Source organism: Lynx canadensis, chromosome C2, assembly GCF_007474595.2.
Source record: "Lynx canadensis isolate LIC74 chromosome C2, mLynCan4.pri.v2, whole genome shotgun sequence".
NCBI lineage: Eukaryota > Metazoa > Chordata > Mammalia > Carnivora > Felidae > Lynx > Lynx canadensis.
The window spans coordinates 44021170-44045558 of NC_044311.2; the positions used below are offsets into that span (position 1 = coordinate 44021170).

Below are 24389 nucleotides of genomic sequence, written 5' to 3' on the forward strand. Positions count from 1 at the left end.
TGACTCTTGGTTTTGGCTCAGGTCATGATCTCACGGTTTCATGGATTCAAGCCCTGCAACAGGCTCTGCTCTGGCAGCACAGAGCCTGCTTGGGATTTTCCCTCCCTCCCCCTCTCTCTGCCCCTTCCCCACTCATGCTGTCTCTTTCTCTCTCAATATAAACAAACTTAAAAAAATAATAAAGGGCTCTCCAGTTAATTTTTTGTTTTTTTACTTTGACATGAGACTGTACCAAGACTTGCACATATGGTGCCTGTGTTTTCTATGGGTTACATTTTCACTCAGTTGCCATTCATTCATGAGCTCCATTTGGCTTATGTGCCATTAACTGTGCTCAGTGCTGGGCATACCTGCAGGTGAGTGAGAACCAGACCCTGCTTGGGGGACTCAGCTCGTCCTGGTCCAGCAGACAAAGATTCTTGAAACTGGACATCATTCTGTGGGCAATGGAAGTTTGTATGCAGTGGGGAAGAAGCTGAGAGAAAGAACTGATTCGGTGTTCCCCAAGATGCTGAGCCTTCCGGATCTGTGAATCCCCAACCCCCAATCTTTAGCGGGCTGTTGGCTAAGGGAATAAACTGATTGTTGCTAGTCTACTGAGGATTAAAGAGCTATCTCATTCAGGTAGCACAATCAGATTAAAAATGTTTTCTCTAGGGCTTTTTCTTTTCATTTTTTTTTACAGGGGGGCAAGTGTCAAGGGAATGAGAAAAGGGGTATAGCATGGTTAAGATTGACTTGCCTTTAATCTTACCTCCATGGTGGCCCCTACTGAACCCAGTCATAGGGTTAGTCCTGGCTTCCAGAAAATATTTGCCTTGACAATATGGACCAAACCTGACTCTGGTCAGCTTTGAGGCTCCAGGGTAGTCCTATCTGATGTGGTAGGGCAGCTCTATAGTTCGTGGAACTCTGGAGAGGAACACACATTTCTATGGTCAGAAATGACCTGTGAAAACCCTTGAGAGACATTAAATTGGAGACTGTTGTGTTTTTTCCATTAGTCCAGAGCAGCCAGGTTTTCTATGGTGTTGGAGAAGGTTATTGTTTGTTCAGTTGAACACCAGATGAAGAAGCTGGCCAGCTTTTAGAAGATATATTATATGAAAACAGTAGATATTTAAGCACTGGACTCATGCTTGGGGCACAGAGGCACTCAGAGGCAGAGGCTTACAGAATGGCCTCCAAGTCCACCCTGGGAGAAGAATGGCAGGTAAAAGCTTGCCTGGCACTTTCATTCATTTACCCAGTATTTTCTCTTATTATCATGTTATTATTGTTTTTACTATTCTGCTGGATGCCTATTGTTGAATTTGCATGGCATAATTGCATATATTATAGAACGTCCCTATAGTGGAATTTTTTTCTTGAAACGATTTGCTTTTCAATACAAGAGTTACACCCTCCTGGCTACTGAAACAAGGTGTTAGGGAAATCAGAGTATTTTCATCTCTGATCCTTTCTGAGAATAAAATTTGGCCATCTGAGCTGTCCGTGTGGTTCTGCCAAGGACTGTGTCTTCCAGCCAAGTTGGGTCTTGTCCACAGTGATCTGGAAGCCAGTCTTCTGAATAAATCACAAAATTGTTCTTGGAGAAAAAGTGGTTATTTACAGGTAGTTTACTAAATGATAATAAGGGAACTCTTAGAGCTGAGAAAGAGTTCCCAAGAAAGGAAGGAACTTGGAAGATGAAGTCTCAAGGCTGGACCCAGAGACCTCCTTGGAGAAAAGAAAAGAAGCCCCTTCCCTGCCATGGTGCAGTATTTTGCTGGGTTGTCTTGAGTCAGAGCTGGTTGACAATCCAGGGCTGACAAGCTGGAAATACCTCCAGTGAGGAACCAGTCATCTGCGGCTGGTAGGAAAGAAATCACTTGCTGGGGGTTACTGATGGAATTCTCTGGGAAACTGCCACGGAGAGTGCTGTTGAACTTGATGAGAAGCTGGCTGGGCCACTAGCTGGCCATGGTGGAAACCTGCCAGGAAATAAACAGCTTACAGGAGCGTTGCTGAGCTGGCCCTGGGGAAGGCAGCTAGGGCCCCCACCATCACTGGGTCTCCCACACACCTTCCCAGCCACGCGTGCAAGAACAGAAAACCCACCAGAACCAGGAAGAGAAGCCCATCTTTCCTCCAGAGTCCCACCAGTGTCCTCTACTGGCAAAGCTTAACATTCTGTCAGGGGGCAAGGAAAGATACTTCATTTATCAGAAGCAGAGAGATGATGGGGAGATGGGAGCTGGAAGGCAATAAATTCCAGCCAATAAATGCCACAGCTGGTAACAATCATATCTGGGGAGAAAAACTGATTGATGAGGCTCAGATGTGAGAGAGTAACTCACTTTTCACTGTAAATCTTTGCACTGTTTGCTTTGGAGGAGGGACATTGCGAAATTTCTTTAATGCATTATCTTGAGTTTCATACTATAAAATAATAATGTTGATGATAGTTATATGTCAGCCATTGTTCTAAATGCTTTAACTATGTTAACTTACCTAATCTTTCCTCAGTTACTTATTATTAGGCCCAATTTTTACACCTGAAGAAAATGAGGCACAAAGAGATTAAGTAACTTGCCCAGGATTAGCTAGCAAGTGATTGTGCTAGTAGCTGGTAATCTGGCTGCAGAACCTGTGTTCTTAATCTCTACATTGTATTAATTTCTCACATCTATCAATGTTTACTGTGGCATGAAACATAGTGAACGAGCGAGATGATAATCATTTATACTGCTCATCAGATATTTCCCAATGTCTCACTCCCTATAGGGGTGAGTTAGGTCATGTGATTAATGAGTTGTGTGTGCCATTTCTAGTCAAGCAATTCATTATTTGTGGGAGACCTTCCACAGTTCTCTTTCTCCTCTTGCACAGACTGGGTGATGGGTAGATGGCATGAACAAGAAATAAACCTTTGATTTTCTAAGCCCTTGATATTTTACTGCTGATTCTTTAAATTTTTTTAAATGTTTATATTTATTTTTGAGACAGAGAGAGACAGAGCATGAGTGGGGGGGAGGGGCAGAGAGAGAGGCAGACACAGAATCCAAAGCAGGCTCCAGGCTCTGAGCTGTCAGCACAGAGCCTGATGCAAGGCTCGAACTCATCATGACCTGAGCCGAAGTAGGATGCTCAGTGGACTGAGCCACCCAGGCACCCCTGCTGATTTTTAATGGAGCAAAAATCTAGCTTACTTTTATTGCTATAAATGATGTATTTCTGATTAGAGTTAATAGCAAAACGTGTTTTATAAAATGCCAATGAGATATATTGCTTGTTCTAAAATTTTTATTGCAATTTTGAACTTAGAAAAATTGAAAAAATTAGAATTATCCAAAGATCACTATTCTTCAGCTAGATTCGTCAATTGCTCATATTTTGCTCTCTTTGCTCTATGTTTCTCACATGTTTTTTATTTCTGAATCATTTAAAAGAAAGTTGTAGACATCATGAACTTCACTGGAAAAACTTCAGTAGGCATCTTCTAAGACCAAGAATATTCTACATGACCACTCTGAAAATCTTGGCTCCTAATTGCATTCACATATTTACCTTTTTGCTGTATTCTACAATATTGTATATACAAAATAGCTTGAGAATCTCAATTCTAATGTTAATACCATCTTAAATCTATGAAGTAGAGTTTAGATGTTTTGTAATCTCCTTTTTTCTTTACAATTAAGGACACCAAGGACGGGCAATCATGGTACTGTGTAAAGTACAGAACAGGGTAATTCAAATAACTTTGAACACAGTCCTCTGTACGTCTTTACTAAGATACATGAGAACAAAAGGGAGTGCAAAGAAATCTTGATAGTAATTTGATAGAGATTCATGTGTTTCTTTTTATATTTGATTTTAGGTTTTGATTAAAAAAAATCTTTTTATTACATTTTATTGAATTGTTTTATGGACCACTTTTACTTGGTTCAAAAATCAGAACAATACAAAAAGGAAAGAAATGCCACCCTCATCCATTTTCTTCACTCTGTTCCTACCATCCCCAGAAGTAGATATTTTCATTAGTCTTGGTTTTATCCTTCTTGTGTTCCCTTTTTTTTTTTTGCAAAAAATAAGCAAAAACATATATATGTGTACATATATAAATAAATAAATATATATTTATATGTATGTATATATATAAATATATATTTATATTATGTTTCCTTGTTTTTTACACCTCATTTTTTTCACTTAATAATATCATACTGGAAACCACTCCATATCAGGTTATAGAAATATTTCATATTTTTAAAATTATGACTGCATAGTACTCCTGTAGCTGTACCACAGTTTAATTTATTGGTGGTCATATGGATTGTTTCCACTATCTTACTATTACAAGTCATATTGTAATGAGGAATATTGTACACACATTCTTTCATATTTATGAAAGTTCCCTTTCAAGGTAATTTCCTAGAAGTGGTTTTCCTGAGTAAATACATAATTATTATTAAGAATTGTCCAATTCCCTTCACCCTGGACTGTATCATTTTGCAGTCCCATGGGCATTGTATGGCAGTGTTTATTTCCCCACAGCCTCACCAACAGAGTATATTACCAAGTTTTTGAATTGTTGTCAATCTGGTAGGTGAGAAATTATATCTCTGTATAATTTTAATTTGCTTTTATTCTGAGTAAATGTCAACATCTTTTTACATATTTAAGAGTCAACTATGGGGTGGCTGGGTTGTTTAGTCGGTTAAGTGTGGCACTTTGACTCAGGTCATAATCTCACGGTTCATGGGTTCGAGCCCCGCAGAGAGCTCTGTGCTGACAGCTTGAAGCCTGGAACCTGCTTTGGATTCTGTGTCTCCCTCTCTCTCTGCCCCTCCCCCTCTCATACTCTGTCTCTCTCTCTCTCTCTCAAAAATAATCATTAAAAAAAAAGGGTCAACTGTATATCCCTTTCTCATATTGTCTGTTTATGATTTTGTCCATTTTTGTGTCAGGTCTTACATTCCATTCTTTTTTACTTTTAAGCACTCTTTATATATTAAAAAGATTAGTCCCAATGTAAGTGGCAAGTATTTTCCACCAATTTGTCATTTGCCTTTTGGCTTTCTTTGTGATGTTGTATGCCTTGCCAAAAAAAAAAAAAAAAAAAAAAAAATATATATATATATATATATATATATATATGTATATGTAGTTGAATTTATCAAGATTTTCTATTGTTGCTTTGGGATCTTGTTTTATAGCTTTAAGAAGTTCTTTCCAAACCCGGTTATGTTTTCTTTCATGCTTTTTTTTTTTTTTTTTTGCATTTAGATTACTGATTCATTTGGAATTTATTCTGGTCCATGGTATGAGATAAAGATTTAGTTTTTACAGCATCCTTTTTTGGTAAAAACCCTTAAGAAAGTAGGGATAGAAGCATCATACCTCGAGATCATAAAAGCCATATATGAATGACCCAACGCTAATATCATCCTCAATGGGGAAAAACTGAGAGCTTTCCCCCAAAGGTCAGGAACAAGACAGGGATGTCCACTGTCACTACTGTTATTCAACACAGTATTAGAAGTCTTAGCCTCTGCAGTCAGACAACACAAAGAAATAAAAGGCATCCAAATTGGCCAGGAGGAGGTCAAACTTTCACTCTTCGCAGATGACATGATACTCTACATGGAAAACCCAAAAGATTCCACCAACAATTAAGTGACAGAAAGAGAAATCAAGGAATTGATCCCATTTACAGTTGCACAAAAAAAACCCATAAAATACCTCAGAATAAATCTAACCAAAGAGATGGAAAATCTATACACTGAATAACTATAGAAAGCTTATGAAAGAAATTGAAGAAGACACAAAAAAATGGAAAAAGATTCCATGCTCCTGAATAGGAAGAACAAATATTGTTAAAATGTCAATACTACCCGAAGCAATCTACACATTCAATGCAATCCCTATCAAAATAACACCAGCATTCTTCACAGAGCTAGAACAAACAATCCTTAAATTTGTATGGAATGAGAAAAGACCCTGAATAGCCAAAGCAATCTTTAAAAAGAAAACCAAAGCAGGAGGCATCACAATCCCAGACTTCAAGCTATACTACAAAGTTGTAATCATCAAGACAGTATGGTACTGGCACAAGAACAGACACTCAGATCAATGGAACAGAATAGAGAACCCAGAAATGGACCTACAAACGTATGGCCAATTAATCTTTGACAAAGCAGGAAAGAGTATCCAATGGAATAAAGACAGTCTCTTCAGCAAGTGGGACTGGGAAAACTGGACAGCGACATGCAGAAGAATGAACCTGGACCACTTTCTTGTAAGAAAATAATAACTCAAAAAGAAACTCAAGATGGATGAAAGACCTATATGTAAGACAGGAAGCCATCAAAATCCTTGAGGAGAAAGCAAGCAAAAACCTCTTTGATCTTAGCCACAGCAACTTCTTACTCAACACGTCTCCAGAGGCAAGGGAAACAAAAGCAAAAATGAACTATTAGGACCTCATCAAAATAAAAAGCTTCTGCACAGTGAAGGAAACAATCAGCATAACTAGAAGACAACTGACAGAATGGGAGAAGATATTTGCAAATGACATATCAGATAAAGGATTAGTATCCAAAATCTATAAAGAACTTCTCAAACTCAACAGCCAAAAAACAAATAATCCAGTGAAGAAATGGGCAAAAGACATGAATAGACACTTCTCCAAGGAAGACATCCAGATGGCCAACTGACACATGAAAAAATGCTCCACATCACTCATCATCAGGGAAATACAAATCAAAACCACAATGAGATACCACCTCACACCTGTCAGAATGGCTAACATTAACAATGCAGGGGACAACAGATGTTGGCGAGGATGCAGAGAAAGAGGATCTCTTTTGCCCTGCTGGTGGGAATGCAAACTGGTGCAGCCACTCTGGAAAACAGTATGGAGTTTCCTCAAAAAATTAAAAATAGAACTACCCTATGACCCAGCAATTGCATGACCGGGCATTTATCCACGGGATACAGGTGTACTGTTTCGAAGGGGCACATGCACCCCCATGTTTATAGCAGCACTATCAACAATAGCCAAAATATGGAAAGAGCCGAAATGTCCATTGATGGATGAATGGATAACGAAGAAGTGGTATATATATACAATGGAGTATTACTCGGCAATCAAAAAGAATGAAATCTTGTCATTTGCAACTACGTGGATGGAACTGGAGGGTATTATCCTAAGTAAAATTAGTCAGAGAAAGACAAATATCATATGACTTTACTCATATGAGGACTTTAAGAGACAAAACAGATGAATATAAGGGAAGGGAAACAAAAATAATATAAAAACAGGGAGGGGGACAAAAGAGACTCATAAATATGGAGCACAAACTGAGGGTTGTTGGAGGGGTTGTGGGAGGGGGGATGGCTCAATGGGTAAGGGGCATTAAGGAATCTACTCCTAAAATCATTGTTTCACTATATGCTAACTAATTTGGATGTAAGTTTTAAAAAATAAAAAATAAAATTTAAAAAAATACAAAAGATTTAATTTTATCTTTTTTTTGAAATGGCTATCCAGTTGTCCCTACACCATTAAAAAATTTTTTTTTAATATTTATTTTTGAGATAGAGGGAGAGACAGAGCACGAGTGGGGAGGAGCAGAGAGAGAGGGAGACAAGAATCCGAAGCAGGCTCCAGGCTCTAAGCTGTCAGCACAGATCCCTCTGTGGGGCTTGAACCCACAAAGCATGAGTTTATGACCTGAGCCAAAGTCAGACATTTAACTGACTGAGCCACCCAGGTGCCCCCCCTACACCAGTTTTTTAAGTAAATATTTTTTTCTAGTGACTATCTTTATTCTTTAATAAATTTCTATATATGTTTGGATCTATTTTGGAATGTCTAGTCTGTTCCATTGGTCTGTGTATTTATCTATTCATGTTATATCTTTTAAAATCACATGCAAGTATTACCCACCCATTCTTCTTGAAAAATAATTTTTAAAAAGCGTGCAGTATTCATGGGACTTGGTGACTAACTGAATGTGGAAGCTGAAATAGAGGAAACCCTATTGGCTAACTCCCAGACTTCTTTCCTGTTTGCCTTGGGTGGAGAGTAAGGCTGTTTGCCAATAGGTGCCAAGGACAGGATGTAAGGAGTGAGTATCAACAAGGATAGAAGCCTTGGATCACACCAAGGGTATGAACGGGAAGGAGAAACCAGGAAAAGGACTGAGAATGTACAGTCAAAGAGATGTATGTTAGTTTCCTAGGGCTGCCATAACAAATTACCACAAACCAGGTGGTTTAAAACAATAGAAACTTACTGTCTCACAGTTTGGGAAACTAGAGGTCTGAATTCAGGTGCCAGCAGGTTTGGTTCCTTGGAGGTTCTGAGGGAGACTTTTCCATGCCTATATGCCAGCAGTGGTGGTAGTGGCAATTCTTGGCGGTCCTTGGCTTGTGCTGCGTCACTCCAATCTTGGCTCTGTAATAACGTGGCCTTCATCTCTCTATGCGTCTTCACATGGGCCTCTTATAAGAACACCTATCCTTGGATTTAGGGCCCACTCTAATCCATGTAATCCATGTAATCCATGTAATCATTTGCCTAATTACATCAGCAAAGACCCTATTTCTAAATAAGGTCATATTCTGAGTAGATATGAATTTGGGGAACACTATTCAACCTTGTATAAGAAGGGAGAAAATCAAGTGGTAGAGGCAACGTGGAAATCAAGGGGGATACAATTTCAAGGTTCAATAGGTCCAGTGCTTTGGGAAGATCAAGCAGAACACTCCCAGAGAGTCATCTGCTGCTTGCTATCCTCTTGCCCCCCACTATCCGACCACCCAAGTTGCCTTTCGTTTGCCCAAACCTGCTGAGTATCCTGCCCTCAGGTCCTGTCCTTGCTGTTCCCACTGCCTGGAACTCTATCCCCACCTGCCTTGGCTGGTGGGCACCACCTCATCCTTTAGGTCTCATCTTGAAGCCCCAAAGGGCAGGCTTCACGTCCATTTTAGACCAATGTGTATCTCACGCCTCTCACTGTACTTGGAATGTAGTGGATTCTTAATAAATATATGTTCAGTGAATAAATGTACTTGACAGTACATTTGAATAAATGTAAATGACAGTGTATGAAGCATATTATTCAACAAATTTCTTTTTTGCTGTTACCATTTCTTTTTTTTTAAATGTTTATTTTTGAGAGAGAGAGAGCACAAGTGAGCATGAACAGGGAAGGAGCAGAGAGAGAGGGAGACACAGAATACGAAGCAGGCTCCAGGCTCTGAGCTGTCAGCACAGAGCCGGACGCAGGGCTGAAATCAGGAACCACAAGATCCTGGCCTGAGCCAAAGTTGGACGCTTAACCAACTGAGCCACCCAGGCACCCCGCTATTTTTTTCTTTTTAACACTAAATCAAATCACTTACCTTCTGATATAGATTTGTCTGGCAATATTCAAAGCTCTGCTCTAACCATCCTCAGAAAGTAGATTCTCAAATTGGGCATTTCATTGTTAATTTTTCACCACGAAGATGTAGAATAAAGTTTATTTATACTCCTATAGTTTGTCTATACCAATATGCCTTAGAGTAAATTACAGATGCTGTAACACTGGGTTAAAAGTGTATTTTACTTAAAACTTATATGATGTTTTTTATGTCCCAGCTACTGTTTTAATCATTTTACCTTTATTAACTCATTTAATCTTCATAACAACCTAATGATGTAGTTACTACTATTACCTCCATCTAATAGAAGATGAAACTGAGGCACAGAGAGGTTAAAGTACTTGCCCGAAGTCACACACTTGGTAAAAATTGAAGCTGGGATTCAAAGGGGGCAATGTGACTCTGGATGGAATCTGTACTTTAGGCTGCCTCTCAACATACTTTTAACTTTTCCATAGAAAAGTTGTCTTTTTCATATAACCTTGTCCTGCAGCATGAGATTAAGAGATCAGCCTGCAGATTTCTCCAGTGGTCCCTACCTACCAGCTCCACATCGGCATCTAGCTGCTCACAGCACAGCACACACAGCTCTGGAAGAACATACAACAATGCGTATTTGCTAGGCGGTCCAAATCAGATTTAGGAAGGTGGTAACGTGACCAGTTTGGGCTCAAGGTGGAGTCACTCACATTCAGTCTGATGTCAGCAAACCAAAACTTTTAACTAAGTTTCTACGTTCAGCCCTCCCAAGAAAGAAAGGCCCAGGTCAACCAATCAGTGCTTGTCTGCTCAGCGCAGCTAACCTGACCCAGCTCCAACATGTCCCTTAGCTGTAAGGAAGGTAACCTTGCAATAACCAATCTGCTTTTGCCCAGTGTAACTTTCTGTTCCTGCTCACTTTGGTCTATCAGCCCTCTTGAATTGTACAACTACTCGGGGCTCCTTTTAATTTGGTAGCTTGGGTGCTGCCAGGTTCATGAATCTCTGAATAAAGTTAGTAAGATCTTTAAAATTTACTTAGTTGAATTGTGTTTTTTAAGAAAAATAAATGTTTTCTAATGTCTCCATAACCTGAAAGGAAATAATTCTACTAAAAAAAAAAAAATCCCAAAAACCAAACCAAAACAAAACAAAAAAAAACCCCTCACTAATTTATGTTGCTAATTTACATTACTAATTAGAACCCTTAATTTGAATTCTGGTTACTTTTTATCCTCAATAAAATTGCATGGCCCCAAGTGCTTTATATTTGCATATGTTAACTTTAAAAAAAAAAGACAGTTATTTTACCAGCAAAAAATGGGTTTATTTGGGAATAGCAGAGAATTTCAACTCAGGACAGGCAAGCTATGCCAAAACCATACTCCAAGTTCAGAGAACAAAGGAGAGGAATGCTCTTCTATAGAGGAAAGTTGGGGGAGTTGGGAGAGGCTGTTATAAACAAAAAAGTCCATCTGAATAAACTGGGAGTTCAAAGGGTAGTGGCTTCTCATTGGCTGAATTGCAACAGTCTCTCATTGGCTTGGCTGTTGCTACGTAAGGTGAAAATCTTTCTTCCTGCTGGGGTTGTAAAGTATAAGTTTCTTCCTGTTGGGAATACAAGGGCTGCAGCCAGTGGTTTGGTTTGAGAGCTCTACCTTCAGCTCTCTGACTCCATTTGAATTAGATTTCCTTTACGGAGCCTCACACATAATAAAAACTCATTACAGTAATTACTTTTCCATAAAAAAAAGAAGTCATTTTACCCTGTAGGCCCACACCTTAGATGGTGTTTTGCAAAAGGTTTATCACGATAAATTATTGATTAGAATAGAAAATAGAATTCACTGCTGTTTTGTTTTTGTGAAACCTAGGACATAGAATTGCTAAAGAAAATGGTCTCAATCATCACAGCTTTGTATAAGGTATTTAAAAACTTAGCTCTGGACAGCAGAAACTATACAAAATAGCAGTTTTTAGTTTCAAAAAGTGCAATGTCTAATCTCTACTGGGTATTTTATTTCATTCATACAGTATTTTATGACTTGCAAAGTGCTTTACCAGCATAACTCATGGACCTAAGAACAGGTCTATGGGCATGTGGAAAGAATATTCTCGTCTCTATAAACAGACACAGATAACAAAACCGAGATGGAACAAGAAGAATGATTTGTCAATAGTCTCTTGCCTGGGCTATAGCAAAGCTGTCCCTGGAATCCACCTTTCTAACTGCATCTGTTCCAGGCATCCCATAGCTGCTGGCTGAGGAACACGTCCTGGTACAGTTAGGACTAACAAATGCCTCATGGGGTTAGAAGTACAGGTGCCTCTGTCAATTTTTAGCACCAGTTGGTGGAGGTGACTCCCTCTCCCACTGGTTGTTTCCAATACAACTTCTAGCTCAGAATGCAGGTATATAAGGGGAAAGTCATCAGTAACTGCCTTGGTTGCCTGTGACCCAAGGACAGATCTGCTCACTTTCCATATTCAGCTAGACCTGGGCTGCATGATTAAAAACCCTGAAGCCCAAAGCATACTCCAGACTGAATGCATCAGACTCTGGGGTTGAAGTCCAGGCATCAGCTTTAAGATTCTTCAGGTGACTCTGATATGCAGCCAAGGTCAATATCGAGAGCATTAGAGAAATATGGTAAATCTCATCTGGTCTAAACCAGCAAGTCTTTATTAAATGGGTCAATCCTGATTTAAATATAACAAAAATTCACTGATGATCTGATTGGTCTACAAATTTTTGATTTATTATTATTATTAAAATAAAGCTCAATTTATACAGCAATGCTGCTCAACATTACACTTTACCAATATTCTCTAATTTAAACTTCTCCTGAGGTAGGTATTCTCTCCAATTCACAGGTAAGGAACTAGGGGTACTTGGGGCTTTAGTGACATACCCAAAATTATATAGCTGCTAAGTGGTGGAATTGGGATTCAAACCCAAGTAGTCTTGATTCCAACATTCAACTACAACTTCTGAGCAGCCCCGCCTACATGTAAATTATTGATTCCATGGGCTGGTTCTATGCTTGGTTGTTGGCATTCATCTATCTGTGCCTTTATGCCCCTCAAAATCAGTGCTGGCAACTGAGACTGGCTCAGATCTTCCTCCTCTCTGCTCTTAGAGCATCTTGTGATTCTCTCTAGCCAGGGAGACTCCTTGAGGGAGGTGCCATGTTCTGTTCTATACCATTCTATCTTCCATGACCAGAACAATGCCTGACACACAGTGGGACTCACACATTACCTATTTGTTTGAATGAATGACACTCTAAACCACATGGACTATACCCATTTGACTAGTTAACACAGTCTTATTCCTAATACATTTACAAATAAATGCTTTGAGAAACCAATACTGTGCTATTCAGCTGGAAGCGAAATGAAACATTTGATCAACTAGAAGTCCACAGTGAGTAGCATGAATAACTTTTCCAGGAGATTCTTAAAACATTAAAAAGTTCCATATACAACTATAGACATTTGAGCTGAAAGGTACCTTAGAGAAAAATGTAATGACCCCGATGTAATCTCATTTGAAATTCAAAAATTGAGTCCTCCATTCTCCCTCTTCCTTTTCAAAAAACAGGTTGGACACCGTGCAGTGAAAGAGGAAACCAAACAATGCTTGTGTTCAGTAGTCTGCAGTGTGATGCTCAGAGGCTCCAGCAAAACCTGCAAAAGTCAAACATTGTAGTTACAGATTCCCGAAATGTAATCATTTCTGGATGTAGTTACATTTCCAGAAATGTAAAATCTATTTTTAACATTTATCATAGAATGTATTTAACTAGTATGAACTGCTCCCAAAACTCAAAGTACCAATACCAAACAAAATCACTGTAGTCCTTACCTAGTCTAGTAATAAAAAGGTCAGTCTTCCTCCTGACCTACGTACACCCACTGTTTCTTTGGGTGCAGGCTGACCCTGGATCTTTCAAGTCCAGTGCTGTCTTTACTTCTCTCAGCCACATGGTGTCGCTGTTGAAGACCAGTTGGTTCACCTTAAAATGATTCCTCTGCTGTGAGGAGCCCATAGCATGCTCTGTTCTGAAGGGGCCATAAGGGCTCTTCAGGGACAGTGCCCTGCAGCACCCGGCTCTGTCAGAGGCCCTCATATGGCCACCCTTTCAACCCAGCTCTTTTAGTCTCTGTACACGCAGAGCTGGCCCCTAAATCTCTGAGTCGGAATGGATTCCACTGTCTACAGAATTCTCTCAGTCCTTTCACTCCAGTGATCCCCAAGAGGTGGAGTGGCGGCATTAGTTCCACCACCTATCCCCTACCCCCCAACTCTCCAAACATAAAGGGCCTCTCTATTTCATCTTTCCCTGGATGTTCAGGGCTCCTCACCCTTTACTTACCTGTCTTCTACAGTGTAAATTGATATGTATCCTCCTAAGGGAAAACTCCCCTGGGGAAGTCCACGTAGCCATTTTCTACCCTGGCACTAGGAAAAGTAACTTCCACTTCTCTCACTAAAGAAACAAAGAGATACAAGAAAGATTAACTCCTGTTACAAAGCTACGATAAAATAATACCAAATACATTTTCATTCTATCATCTTTATTTTTCAATGAAGTTATAGATCTGTAATATAATATCTGCATGATGGGAAATACATCCAATGCCCTTAGAGGTATTTTATCCTTCCAATTCCAATTCCAGCCCTGTGCGTGTTTTTACTATAATCTGCTTATATATGGTCTGGTCTAATGTCACGGGCATTGAGAAGGGAGTGAACTTACTCAAGTCAGGGGGCAAACCTGGGATGAAAGCCCTGACCCCTAGTCTAGTGCTCTTTCTGCAACACTACCCTGCATCTCCATTTCTGAAGATACTACCAGGCTAGGAGGGCCAAGGGATTAAGTAGCAGCTGGATGGGAGATAGAAATAAGTCAAAGCGAATGGTTAAGGTGGACTCCTCAATATCTGCTTCCACACTGAACACACATCTTTCTCCAACGATTGCTGAGTTCAAACTGCTGCTGGTCTTTGGAGTCACCTCACTCTGCTCTACACTTTCCCTGTCCCTCTCTCCATCTTGGGTGCAAAGTAACCCAATAAGGGGTTCCCACCAAATCTATGTATAGTGAAGCCAGCATCCATCTTATCAGGTCATATCATCCCCAGGCATGGCTGTCCCAGCCAGGAGATACATAGATCACACAGTCTTATGGGACTGAGCTCTTAAATCTGTGGAATCGGACACTAACTCCAGGTAATTAGAATCAGAATTAAATTAGAGAAAAATGTCAGGCAACTGTTGATGTTCAGAGTATTGGAAAATTGATTGCTGGTGTGGGAAAACCACTATATTTTACTGGGTTTCATTTGTTTGAGACTCTACTTTTATGACAAGAATAGCACTGCTACTCTGTGCTGGAACTAGGGGTGTGAATGTGTCCATCCCCAGCCATCATATTTGCATTGTCTCTACCTTCCTAAAGCACATGCTGGACACATAGTGGGTGATCCCACACTCCTTCAAATGGGTAACATTCCTATCCCAGAAGCCCTCCATGTGCGCCTTCCTACACAACCCATATCTCCCTCCCTTTTCTCCAAAAGTAACCACTCTCCTGATTTTACAGTAATCATTTCCTTACTTTTCTTCATAATTGTATTACCCAAGTGCATCCCCAAACACTGTAATTTAGTTTTTGCTTTGTGTGTGTGTGTGGAGGGCAGATGGAGGGACAGTTGGGATATATCTTACATCAAAGGAAAGGATTTTACAATGAGCAGTGGTTCCCAAACTTGAGTAAGCATCAGAATCACCTGCTTATTAAAACACAGAAGCCTCACTGGGCTCCACTCCCATGTGGGCTGATTCAGCAGATCTGAAGTGAGGACTGAGAATTTGCATTTTAAACCAGTTCCCAAGTGACGCTGATGATGCTGGGCCAGAACCACACTTCCAGAACCATAGACTTAGGGTACATGGGACAGTATCCAGGCCTGCTCTAAAATCATTTGTGAATAACCAGGCTTCTTATTTCCAATAATACTTGGAAATCAGGATTTGATGGCTCCAGAATTTTACAATCATCTGTTTATTTTTTTCACTACACTGGCAAATGATGATTTGCTTAGCCAGTTTCCTTACTTCCTAACAAAAGATTCTAGGTCTGAGATCCTGTGAGCTCTTGTATTTAGGCCATCATGTGGTGCCAAACCATCCCTCTATGAAGGTGAGAAGCCCTAAGGTGGCTGAGTTCTCTTGGATGATTAGCCTCTAAATTTGGATGCATTTTTTTTATAAAGAGAGATCAGTAAAACCCTAAGATTCTCCATTTTGAACACAAGCCAGAAGGGAAGGTCTCCATCCCCAGCCACACCAAGTTGTCAAACACAGAAACTTCTCTTTGACATCTTTTCACTTTCATTACATTTGCCACTCCAGCTAGATAGCTGTGCAAACTGAAAGTATGAGTTGGATGGTGGTATTAACCCAAATGAAGACCCAATCTCTTCCAACAGAATTTATATGAGGTAAAAAGGAGAGTACTACACAGGGAGAAAAACTAATATTTATTTCTGACTTTCTTTTCATCCTTCAGTGTGTTAGGTACTATGATAGTCAGTCTCCAAGATGGCACCCAGTGTTCCTCACCCTCCTATCTTGTGCCAGTGTTGGTCTGTGTAACCAACAGAATGTGGCAGAAGAGACAGTATGTAACTTCCAAGACTAGGTATAAACACCTGCAGCTTCAATCTTTTCATCTTGGGCCTTTCTCTCTCTGTCTCTGTGTCTCTCTTTCACACATACACACACACACACCCCACTGACTCTAGGATCAGTCAGATGCCTTGTCATAAGCAGCTCAATGGAGAAGGCTACATTGCAGAGACTAAAGCCTCCAGCTGACAGCTTCATGAATGATCTTGGAAGTGGATCCTCCATGCCCAGTCAAACCTCAGATGACAGTAGACCCAGTTCCCTTTGCAGCCTCATAAGCAACCCTGACCTAGAACCTGAGTTAAACTGCTCCTGGATTCCTGGCCACCGAAACCATGAGGAAAAAAAAAAGTTTATTGCTTTAAGCTGCTAAATTTTGGGGTTATCTGCTATGAAGCAGTAGATCATAAATACAGGTGCTTTTCCAATTTACTCCCTTTAACCCGCAAATAGTCCTGAGAGATAGCTATTGCTGTATTTCACTGAATCTGATGTCATCATTTGCAAGATGCTCCATTTATTCTGTGATGCATTAATAAAAGAAGGAAGTGCTGTTATTTAAACTGTGATAGGTCTAAGATGCACTCCAATTTCAGGTATGTTACAGTGTGATGAAAATGTGCATCTTAGAATTAATGAAATGTGTTATCTGTATTTTGCAGCAGGGATTTCTTCTCACACATTGGGAAAATGACAGCTTTGTTTTTCATCCCCATTATTTAGCTTGGTGTGGAGTAACCACTTAGTATGTTTTGAATAGAGAGGTCAGCTGTCTGAATGGATACAACCTGACTTCTAGAGCCATGCTGGGCTCATCATGGCTCTTGTTTTTAATTAAAGATCAATAAGGGGAATTTCTAAAAGAGTTGAGCACTCCTAATTCTCGTGTTAGTCAGAGAAAGGCTCTTTTCTGGATTTTTAATCATCACCATCCTCTACATTTCCTCTTACTAAAGTGCAAATATACTGCTTGTGTGGCTCTATAAAATCAGCCCAAGCTGGCCCAACTCCTTAGAAGAGCTGACATCAAGTGTCTATTCTCACATACATTATCTGAACCAGACGTTATCATTCCCATTGGACATAGGAGGGAAAATAAGCTAAGAGACATTAAGAAACTTGCTTAAGATAATAAAACTAGAAAGTGATAGATGCAGGAGTGCTACCAAGCTGTTCTCACCGCTACCCCTCCCACATCACCGAGCCTTCTCTAAAGAACAGTAGTGAGGCCTTGTCTCCTGGCCTTAAACGATATTCACAGCAAAGCAAAAAAGGCAGCAACCCCTGTGAGAATTTTCAGTAGCCTCTAAAAATGCCTTTTATATGAATAGCCTGCTGTCTTTCATCTTGGGAACACAGAGTGTTTCATCAGCATTATCTCATTAGTCCTCATAGCCCCAGACTTTTCAAATAAATGAGTTAATGTTTGCAGAAAGTCCTTGAGAGCTAAAGACTAAGCACAGTGTGAAGGTACAGCTTTGTCCTAGAGCCTGAGCAGCTGTCACAGAGTCTGTTCAGCCTCTGTTGGAGAGCTTTCCTGTGAAAACACCAAACTTTTCAAGTCATGGAGAAGGAGGCAGGACTAGGGGGAAGAAGATCCAGCAAAGCCGACCCTGGTTTGGAGATGGGGTGAATCTATAAAGCAGAGATGACAAAGGGGATTCCACTGGCAAACTCTGATCAATTATTGGATGCCCACCTGATGGGCTGAGAAGGATCCTAAGGCCATGTCTGGGCTCAGTGGGAAAGAGTTTGGGAAAGGTCAGTGAGGTCTACCATGGGTGACAGGACAAGTGAGTTTGCAGCATATATTCCAGAAATTTGCCCTTCTTGCTACAGATCAGTGAGCGACTTTCTAAAATCATTTATTAGTTCTAGGAGTTTTTTTGTTGATTCTTTTGGATTTCCTACAGAGACAATCATGTCGGCTGTAAACAAAACCAGCTTATTTCTTCTTTCCCAATCTGTATGCCTTTTATATCATTTTTGTTTTGTTTTGTTATATTAGCTAAGACTTCCAGTATGATGTTGAAAAGGAGTGATGAGAGGGGACATACTTGCTTTGCTCTTGATCTTAGCAGAAAACACTCTAGTTATTCACTTAAGTAAGATGTTAGCTGTGGATTTTTGTAGATATTCTTTATGAAGTTGAGGAAATTCCCTCTATTCCTAGTTTGACAAGAGTTGTTTTGTTTTGTTTTGTTTTGTTATCATGAATGGGTGTTGGATTTTGTCCATATATTGGTATGAGATGTAATTTTTCTTCTTTTTTAGTCTGTTCATGTGGCAGATTACATTAATTGATTTTTAAATGTTGAACCAGACTTGCATTCATGAGCTAAATCCCACTTAGCTGTGATAGATAATTCTTTTTATACATTGTTAAGATTTGATTTGCTACTAGATTGTTGAGAATTCTTACCTCTATGATCATGAGAGATATTGGTGCCTAGTTGCTGGGTGATTTTAACATACAGAGTTGAGCTCCTGTTCTAAATTTCAAAGCAAGAAGAAGTTATATGCAAAGTCTTCACATGTTGGGTGGCTCCTGAATCCCAGAGTTCATGACTTGGGTGAGGAAGATGATGATGAGGCAAGAATTAATGAGAGTGATAATAGAATGGAACTACTATTTTAATCCTTTTATTCATGGACAAAATAACAATAATATGACACAAAATTTTATAAATTACAATGATCTCATATAGGATCTAGTTTGACCATCCTAATCCTGATAGGCAGTTAGAGATTACATTATTATCTCCACTTTGCAAATTAGGAAATTGAGGCTCAGAGAGAAAAAAATGACTTCTCCAAGATCACCAGTCATAACCCAAATCCCAGGTTCCTGAGTGAAAACCAACACCTGTTCTGCATGGTCCTTTGGCTGATCAAATTTCTGTGGACCTTTAGTTATTCAAATGTGCTTGTTATTTGGTAAAAGTCAAAGTCAGAGTCCAGTTGTCATTTAATTCCCTGAGGCATTAAAGGGGGAGTGAGGGGCATCTCGGTGACTCAGTTGGTTAAGTGGCTGACTCAATTTCAGCTCAGGTCAGATCTCACGGTTCATGAGTTCAAGCCCCACACTGGGCTCCAAGTTGACAACATGGAGCCTGATTGGGATTCTTTCTCTCTCCCTCTCTCTATCCCACCCCGCTCAAACTCATGTTCTCTCTCTCAAAATAAACAAACTTAAAAAAAATTTGTTTTTAATAAAAGGGGGGATGAATTTCAAAGAAAAAAAGAACTTCAGAAAGGAAAATAGAACCACCCCCTTGTGGTCTATGGAAACCATTTCATTTAGTTTGCTTTACCCTCAGAAGCAGAGGTGATGGGAGAGTAAAAGGTGTGGAGCCAAGAAAAGTGCGGTGCTCAGGGAAGGTCACGGGAGCCTCTGCAGCCCTCCTCATACTTTCTCTGTATCTGGGTGCAGTTCTCCCACCTAGCACATCTACAAGCTTCCAAACCCTGATGTTCTCATCTGCATAGGGAGTCCTGAAGATGTGAATATGAATACTTCTCTCATTATTCAAGATGAGACTCACCATTGCCTCTAGTGTGACGCTTCCCTGGGCCAAAGAAACGCCTAATTGCTCACAGATTACCTGACTCACAGGACACCCTAACCCTCTAGCCAGAGGTGCTAAAGACTGAATCATCCAACTTGCCTTTGCAGAAACTGGTTACTAATATGTCATTTCATTTCTGTCTCTTTCTAACCTCAAGCTTTGCCTGCCTCACATCCGTGGCATGTCCTTGCTCCCCATACCTCTACACCCATGCACAAGAGGATGCATAGGTAAATGCAGAGGGAAGTTTCTTCTCAGTCTTTGCAAGGGTTTGTAGGTTACATATACCAGTGCCCACATTCACATACAAGCACACCCCACGATAAACACATTGGGACTTGGAAATGGAGTTGGTAGAAGATCTGGCTTTGACCCTAAACTATGGAGGGATGAAATGACTTATAATTAAGTTACTTATATCTCTGAAATTCTATTGTCTGTCCCACTCAGAGACATCTCCCGCTTGGAGGCCAAGACAGTTACAGTAGAAACTTTCGTTTCCAAAATTGTGACATTGGAAATCAGCACTCCTTACAAACCTAGGGAGCTGGGGTCCTTGAAGGACACATAATATTCTCCTAGGGAAGTGGAGCAAGATCCAGAAGAGTGGTAACCCTGCATAGCTATTCAAGAACAGCAGATGTAGATAAAGCACATCAGAGTTTCTGTACATTGAACAGGCAGCAGCTAATTATATTGAGAATTTTTTTTTCTTTCATCCTAAGTTCCTGGTCATCATTAAAAATTTCCTCTGACCTCTATCATCTATTGTCCCTTTACAGGTTTATCATGTTTCCAAATCCGTGATTCTCTTCTTATCTGCTATTTACTTTCTTTCCAAAGCTGCAGCCCTAGGGTCTGTGAGTTAAATAATTTGGGAAGTTTTGAGTTAAACAGGTTTTACAAGAAGACTTCTCAGAGTTTATGGAATGTTAATGGGTGTGGTGAATCTTCAGGAAGATTTGTCTTGTGTGTACTATTTCCCAGACTTTTTCCAAAGAGGTCTCATAGGACATCTGTTTAGTTTAGAAGATGCTAATGAAGTCCCAGAGACAGCTAGTATTTCCTCTGTTGTGGGCTGAATTGTGTCCCCTCAAGAAAGATATGTTGAAGTCCTAATACCTAGTACCTCAGAATGTGACTGTATTTGGAAATACAGTTTTTACAGAGGTAATCAAATTAATCAAGAGGTTATTAGGGTGGACCCTAATGCAATTCAACTAGTGTCCTTCTAAGAATGGGAAATTTGGACACAGATATAGATATGCACAGAGACAAGTCTACATGAAGAGACACAGGGAAAGGATGTCCTTTTACAAGTGGAGGGAATGCCTGAGACTTTCAGAAGCTAGGGGAGAGTCCTGAAACAAATCCTTCCCTAGCAACTTCAGTGGGAGCATGGCTTTGCTGACACATTGATGTTGGACTTCTGGCCTCCAGAACTGGGGGAAAATAAGCTTCTGTTGCTCTGAGCTACCCAGTTTGTGGTACTTTGTTATGGCATCCCTAGGAAACTAATATATTCCCTAGTATCCATTCTTCTAGCTGGTTGGCCGGTAAACCAATTTCATTTTTTTCTCTCTCTACTTATTAAAATGTTTTTTTAATTTCTATAATAAGCTTAAAAATAACAAAAATACCCATTCTTCTCCTGTTGTAATGGAAGTGTCAATTTTCAGTGAGACAAATGGCCAGCTAGACTAGACGTCAGCAAACTCTTTCAGTAAAGATTTAGATAGTAAATATTTCAGGTCTTGTGGGAACATAAGTTAACTTTCACAATTATCCATTCTGCCACTGCAGCAGGAAGGAAACCATAGACACTATGTAAACAAATAAGCATGGCTGTCTTTCCACAAAACATTATTTACGAAAACAGGCAGCAGACCAGATTTGCTGACCCACTGATCATTGAGTACCTGCTACCTGCCGGGCATTATTCTAGGAGCCATGAATACCATGGTGAGCCACATGGTCAAGGACTCTGCCTACTAGAGCTTGTAAAATATTGTTTACAGCTGGGTCGTCAGCACCTTGTACAGGACAGGGCACGTAGTGGTCAGTTCAGATATACTGAACTCGTGACTGATTGAAAATCCCTTGGATGAAGAGATGAGCCAAACCTTCGGGGTGCTGGGCCAGGGAGAAACTCTGGGCTCCCTAGGATGCTAACTAGAGCACAACAAAAGAACCTCTATTGGCAGTATGAGTCCTTACCAAGGCAAAAGCAAACAAACCAACACTTGTACTATATGCACCAAAAAAACACGTACAAGAATGATCATAAGAACATATTTCCAAAGACACAAAAGCTAGAAACACCCCAAATATCCATTAATAGAATCAGAGTAAATAAACTGTATTATTTTCAAATAATGGAACACTATACAGCAAAGGACAAGAACAAACTCCTGCTACATAAGACAACACAGATGAATACCAAAATTATTACAAATTGAAACCACCTACCTTCCAACCCCCACTTGGACACTGAGGACTAAAACCATAAACTGCTCCACAGCTTACTGTCTATATTACCATGATTTTATTACTCAATAGTCTTCATTAATATAGCTTTACTATTCCAGGATACTCTTGCCCAGGCAAATAACTTTAGTTTTCATTATAGAACTTCCCAAAAGACCCCATCATCTCTTCAATAGAAAACATCAAGAGTTCATATCTCAGGAGTCTTTGAACCTTTCACCTCTAAATCCTTGCCATGCTTTCCCACAGTCCTAAATGATAGAATTCCTACAAATCCTGTTCAAGTCTTCACACTGAAAGACTCACCTGAACCAGAATCAAAATCTCAAATTCAGTCTTTTCCTTCTCCCTCCAATGAAAGTTCTTTCAAGGTGGTATTCTCCCTGATGGCCGTAAGCAATACATTCAGCGTTGTCTCATGAACAGATCGTTCTGCTGATATTTCAGGAGTCAACATTCAACAACATAACGTTCAGTGAGAAAAACCAGACACAAGGAAAGCATGCTTTATTATTCAATTTCTATAAAGTTCAAGCACAGACAGAACTAATCTATGGTGATAGAAATCAGAACTGTAGTTACTCTGAGTGTGTGTGGTGATGGTAGGTACATACTGTCTCGGAGAGGACACGAGAGAGTTGTCTGAGTGCTGGGAGTCCTACATCTTGATCTAGATGGTGGTTACATGTGTATAAACATATGTAAAAATTCACTGAGGTAGGGGCACCTGGGTGGCTCAGTCTGCTAAGCATCTGGCTTCGGCTGAAGTCATGATCTTGGGGTTCATGAGTTCGAGCCCCACGTTGGGCTCTGTGCTGATAGCTCAGAGCCTGGAGCCTACTTTGGATTCTGTGTCTCCCTCTCTCTCTGCCCCCCCCCTCATGCTCTCTCTGTCTCTCTCAAAAATGAATTGAAATTTAAAAAAATTCACTGAGCTACACATTTTTGTGTGCATTTTACTACATGTAAAAAATTTACATTTCAATAAAAGTTTAAAAAGTTAAAAACTTAACCTAGGTGTCAGAGATTATTGACAGAACTGAGTGTAGTTTTAGAACATCTACTTTAGCCAAGGGATTGCCTTAAACAATAGGGAGTTAAGTATTCTGTGAGATCCCAACCTGGCTCACTTTTTTAAAAAGTATCTAAATTGACAAAGATGAACAAACACAAAAATTATTTTGTGTTAAAAGGGGAGGAAGGACCATTTTTACTAGCCTGGGGTGGGTGACAATTTCTCTACATGATGTGCTGTGAATCATCTCCACAAACCAGGCTGGACCATGTCCTATAACCCCATTGTTGACCATCCCTCTCATCTCAGAAGAGGAAAATGAGGAAAATTCAAGCCGTGCTACAAAAAGCCCTGATAAAAGGCCAATTCTCAAAGTAAAAGCATTTCATTGCTTTCATTTTTAAGAATGGAAAAACAGATATGTAGCTGATATTTATAAAAATCTTATTTGGTAGCTAGACTAAGTAGACACCACGTACTTACATTTCCCAAACACAGAGTGGGAATTATGGCCTCCCCACAATATTTTTAGCCTGTGGTTACTGCCTGTCTCACCTGGCCCAGCCCTTCAGCTAATTTCCTGCACAATTATTCTCCAGAGTTCACTGAAGAATGACTCCTCTGTCCACCGAAAGGAACAATGGTTTTCTCATACACTTGGGGATTTTCCTTCAAAGACTGTGGACGACTCCCTGAATGATTTCAGGAATGAATATTTGTTTTCTCATTTTTGCTTTCTTTCCAAATGTAATATGTGTTTATTGTAAAACTTTAGTAGGTATAGATAGGCAAAATGAATCAAGACAAAAATCACCCAGAATCTAACCAAAATTACTTTTTAGTGCATATATATAATAAATATAAATATAAATATAAATATAAATATAAATATAAATAAAATTTTATTGTGCTGACATTTTACCAAACCAGTTCCTTGTTGGACATTTAGGCTCTTGTTATTTTTCTTGGTATAAATACTACTCCCAAAATTATCCCTGGAACTGAACATCTTTTTGTTTATTTGTTTAGGTTTTATTTCATAATCATAAATTTAACTTTGCAATCAAGCTACACTTGGAGGGGAATAAGGAAAATATGGAACCCATAGAACTGCAGTGAAATCACAAAGATTATAGGATATTTCTAGTTGATTGGGGTGAAGGGATGCCCTCCTGAGCTACAGAAGGAATGGGCTGGTGGTTAAGATAAAACACAAGCCAAATTATTA

General features: G+C 39.8%; 1 long non-coding RNA gene across 1 annotated transcript; it reads right to left on the reverse strand.

Moving 5' to 3' along the window:
* Nucleotides 1–328: 328 nt before the first annotated feature.
* LOC115524074 lies at nucleotides 329–22890 on the reverse strand. Its single transcript, XR_003971936.1, has 4 exons — nucleotides 22453–22890; nucleotides 13773–13886; nucleotides 12908–13083; nucleotides 329–912 (listed from the first exon to the last, which is right to left on the reverse strand). It is a non-coding gene; the product is annotated as an uncharacterized LOC115524074 (long non-coding RNA).
* Nucleotides 22891–24389: the final 1499 nt, after the last annotated feature.